Source organism: Nanorana parkeri, unplaced genomic scaffold (genome assembly GCF_000935625.1).
Source record: "Nanorana parkeri isolate BGI_ZX_2015 unplaced genomic scaffold, ASM93562v1 scaffold1690, whole genome shotgun sequence".
NCBI classification, from domain to species: Eukaryota; Metazoa; Chordata; class Amphibia; order Anura; family Dicroglossidae; genus Nanorana; species Nanorana parkeri.
The window spans coordinates 125221-130635 of NW_017307958.1; positions in this window are offsets into that span (position 1 = coordinate 125221).

Consider the following 5415-nt stretch of genomic DNA (forward strand, 5'->3'; position numbering starts at 1 on the left):
TGGGAGAGATAGATGTACACTGATAACTCTGATAAAAAAGTCTAATGTTTTCAGGGGGAAAAAAAAGAGAGAAGCTTGTCCACAGCAAGAATGTGCCTGTAATGTATAGCTTAAAGCACTATTTAATGACCCAATGTGATCTCACAGAATGGTAACAAGACACATCTTGTTAAATTCTGTAAATAGTCAAATAGATGACAGCATAGTTAACAGGTTATGGGTCTGCTTTCTCTTTTTTTTTTACTTAATTTTGATTCATTTAATTTAAATATCACTCTAGTTATATAAAGAGTTATAACATAGCAGAAAGCAAAAAATGCACAGTCAACAACTGAAATCAGTAATTGAATTGAATTATTACAAGAGAACACAAACCTAATGGATTTCTAACTTTTAGGTGGAGTAAGGCACAATTATTTCACTTGCCCAGCCTTATTTTTGTCTAGTACAGAAATTATACCTATAGCATGGCCATAACAGACAGACCTTTGACCCTTGCTATCTATATATATAATATATATACAGTCATGGCCAAATATATTGACACCCCTGCATTTCTGTCAGATAGTGCAGCACTTTGCGCAGAAAATAGTTGCACTTACAAATGTTTAGGCATTCTCATGTTTGTTTCTTTTATTTGTATTAGTATGACACAAAAAAGTGGAGGGGAAAAAAAAGCCAAATCTGACACATTCCATGCAAAACTCCAAAAATGGAGTGGACAAAATTATTGGCACCCTCAATTAATATTTGGTAGCACAGCCCTTGGAAAAAATAACTGAAATCAATCGCTTCCTGTAACCATCAATTTGTTTCTTACACCTCTCTACAGGAATTTTGGACCACCCTTCTTTCGCCAACTGCTCCAGGTCTCTCAGATTGGAAGGGTTGCTTTTCCCAACTGCTGTTTTGAGATCTCTCCACAGGTGCTCAATGGGATTCAGATCTGGAGTCATTGCTGGCCAGTCCAGTACTCTCCAGCGCTTTTTCTGAAACCATTTCTGGGTGATTTTTGACATGTGCTTTGGGTCATTGTCCTGCTGTAAGACCCAAGACCTCTGACGGACACCCAACTTTCTGACACTGGGCCCTACATTGCACCCCAGAATTCTTTGGTAGTCTTCAGATTTCATAATGCCATGCACACAGTCAAGACATCCAGCGCCTGAAGCAGCAAAGCAACCCCAAAACATCAGTGAACCTCCACCATGTTTGACTGTAGGGACTGTATTTTATTCTTTAAAGACCTCATTTCTTTTTCTGAAAACAGTAGAATGATGAGCTTTATCATAGAGCTGTAATTTTGTTTTGTCTGCCCACAGCACATTCTCCCAAAAGGATTTTGGCTTCCTCAGGAAAGTTTTGGCAGACTCCAATCTGGCTTTTTTTAGGTTTCTGTGTCAGCAGTGGGGTCCTCCTGGGTCTCCTACCATAGCGTCCCTTTTCATTCAGATGGCGACGTATAGTGCGAGCTGACATAGTTGTACTCTGTGCCTGAAGGTCAGCTTGAATTTGTCTGGAAGTTGATTGGGGGTCTTTATCCACCATTCAAACAATCCTTTGTTGCAATCCTTGAACAATTGTTCTCTTTCGTCCACGTCCAGGGAGATTAGCTACAGTGCCATGGGCTGTAAACTTCTTTACAATGTTGCGCACAGTGGACACAGAAACATTGAGATCTCTGGAGATGTACTGGTAACCTTGAGATTGTCCATGCTTTTCCACAAAAACTTGCAATGCAATAATTTCTTGGAATTTGGAGAAGGTGCCAATAATTTTGTCCAGTCCATTTTGGAGTTTTGCGTGAAATGTGTCAGATTTGGCTTTTTTTTCTCAACTTTTTTGTGTCATACTAATACAACAGAAGAAATAAACATGAAAATGCCTAAACATTTGTAATTGCAACACTTTTCTGCGCATAATGGTGCATTATCTAAAGGAAATGCAGGGGTACCAAGATTTCTGGCCATGACTGTGTGTGTGTATATATATATATATATATATATATGTGTACAAACATTGTCAATGGCCTAAATGTGTGTACTCCATATAGTTCTGTAGTCAGTCCACTAGGGAGGCACAAGTATTAAGTAGTGTACTATATGCCTTCTAGTGGAGTCTCCGCATCCGTATCAATAAGGGAAAAATAATTGGTGTGGTGACAATTGTAGCTTGGCTGAAAACCTTGCTTTGGCCTTCCTCAATCATGCTAGGGGGTGAAGCACATCTCCTGCTAGGAACAGCTGATAACATCTGGTGTAGATTCTTAAGGTTTACTGTTGAGTTACTAAATGCAAACAGGCTGTTCACTTTGCTAGGGAATTTGCAGATGAAGTTTCCCCTTAGCTTAGTGAATAATGTAAAGATCTGCTGACTTCCATTACCCAATCATGTGCAGCAAAAATATTTTTTCTTCAATTTACCTTGCACATGATCGGTTATTCTTTGCAAAGTAAAGTTTCATCACATTCGCTTAAAAATTGTAGATTTTCTCAGTTTAAACATTTGATATGTATTCTATTTTCTATTGCGAATAAAATATGGGTTTATGAGATTTGCAAATCATTGCATTCTGATTTTATGTAGATTTTACACAGCATCCCGACTTTTTGGAAATTGGGTTTGTATCATAGTGAGAATTGTGATATCTGACAAACTCACTTACTGGTATAAGCATTTAAACAGATGTGAGTTGAAAACTGTCCACCTGACCACCAAACACAAACCACCCACTCCAGCACAAGTTAATAACTTACTTTGTAGCTCATTCGTTGCCTGTGGACCAAATTAATTGACTGTTGACCTGGAGTTGTATATAGGTTCCAGTAAACACAAAGGACTTGATTTACTAAAATGTGAGGAGAAGTGAACAGAAGTGAACAGAAATATTTACTTAGATTACATACCTCTTGTTTAAGTTCAGCTGTAACAGAAGTTCATATAGGTCACACCACCTGTTAAAATCTTAGGGGTGCATTTAAAGTAGAAAGCAGATACCACTCTTCGCAGGATATCGGAATGTTTACTCTGCATTTTACACCTAATGCACAAGATGCAGAGCTTGGTGTGGAACATGCAGTGTCCTGCAGAGTGTTTGCTGCATAACACTACAAAGAACCCATAGCCCTGCATTATATGCGAGGAGGCCAAGGGACATTCCCCATGCCAGAGCGGAGGGGAGATAGGTGAGCACCAATCACCAGGGGAGCAAGGATCAGGTAAGTAAAAGTGCTTTTCATCAAACCCTTAGGCATTAATGAACAGTTAACACTTGTGTGGGGTTGCCCTAGAGCAAGGGAAGAGATAGGCTTCAGCGTACCTAACTTGCACCATCTAAACTGCCATTCCTGATTGTTCTCAATGCTCTAAGACCCATGCGTTGCTAAACCTTATTCTTTGCAAAGGATTGCTGCACTGTGCCAATTTCCATAGTTTTTTGCTAAAGGTTTTAACAAGAACTGTATAACACAAATGATCATGTTATTGTGTTATTGCCCATCAGGCCCTGGGTTCACAATAACATATAACATAGCATATAATGTTCATGAATATCACCTGACAAGACACATTCACCATCGGTTGGTGAGTGCTCAAAATAGTCAGACCTTTGAAAGCAGAATTATTTCAAAGGACTATCATGTCTTCATGGAATAAAAATGCAGGTAGGTGCAGTATGGCCAACGGCCACTAGATGCCCCCATGGGGCCCTGGAGATAGATGCAGCTCTGGCCTGGGAAGACTCTGTGTCCCAGGAGAGTTGATATATAGGGGGCGCCCGAGAGGGAAGGGGAGTTCAGAGGAGTACAGAAGAAGTCTAAGACTGTCTGCAGAGTCTCTGGAGAGAGACTGTTTCTTGAATATAGGCTGGTCCATGGGAAGGACAGGACCAGGCCTAGGACTATGTAGAGCTACAAAGATTCCCTAGTTTCCCCACAGAGGGAAACCCACCGTGCTAGGACTGACAATGGATGGGATTCCGGAGAATAGTAAAGTGCTAGAAGACTGACGATACTTGCCAGTGTGCCTATGGCCGAAGTAAGTCGTGACTCTGGGCTGCACCTGGGCTGATGTACCTCTCTCTCTCTAAATTGTATCACCATGCAAGTAACAAGTGATGTGCCGTCACCCCATTCGGGGGTGGCTGAAATGTATGCTTTATACCAAGTTCATTCTTTCAAGTAAAACCAACAAAAAGACAATCTGTGTGGACTGGTTCTTCTCCCTCCAACCTTTGAGAAGGTGGGGTTCTACCGGAGTGTGATGTTGGACTGTATCGTGGCTGTAACCATCTGAGGAGGGTAGGTGCGCAGTGGGGCTATGCCTGACACAGGGTGCCATTCATGGTGGCCTTTCTCCCTAAGGGGGAAGAAGTGCCGAAGACCGCAGAGGCGGTTGAAGCCATGAGGCCCTATGTACGCAGTACTACACGTGTGGGAGTGTTTGCACGAGGCCAAGGCCGTGGCCCCTGACCGTGGGGTGTCTGGTTTCGAGTTGCATGCACGGGGTTACCCAGCCAAGCCAAAGGGAACACACACGCAACACCCCGAGAGTGAACCCCGCCTACAAACAGAGCGCAAAAGATTTTTTATTAAACAATGTTTACTTTTGTCAGCCATACAAGTGAATTTTTTTACAAACTGAAATGGTAAGCTGTTAGCCCCCCTCCCCTTTTATGTTCTTTTACACAGAATATGTAAAACTAATATACCATAATAAATAGTGAGTATAAATACAAAAAGTTCTTGATACAAAAATTAGCACTAGTGTAAACACTTGTTAATAACTTCACTGTTGCGCTATGCATAGCATTACTTCTTGGCAGTGAAGGGTTTGTGTGTTCAAAACAAATAAAAGTATTGTTGCAGGCGGTGAACTTTATTCCTACGGCCCATGTAAATAGTTATTGAAAGGAATGTTTGAATCCTCCTCGGCAACGTCTTTTAGACAGGATCCTGGTATCTGTATTGCAGACGTTAGACATTCTGCACAGAATGGTTGTATTGTCTTCACACAGAATAAAACCACACCTAGAAGCAAAAGGGAAATGCATTTATAAGGAGGAAAATTTTATTTATTTATGTTTTCCAAAAAAGTAAACAGATATAGGGGATTAACATAATAGTTACACCATGGAGGTGGCACTTAAGGGATGGCTTTCAGCAGTTTCCAGAGGGTTGAAGAATCACTTTGATATGTTAATACTAGTGAGTAGTTAACATTAAGTTCTATGACAGTCACAGGCAGAGGAAGCTTGTTTAGATTTCCCTTTGCCAGATGAGACAGTGGGGTTTTTTTTTTTCTTCCCTTCACATCACTACATCCTGCTTTATTTTTGCCCATTCAACCTCTGCAGTAAACCCAATCAGGACAAACTGGAGCTTTAGTTTAGCCAAAAGAACAAAAGGAACCTGTGAC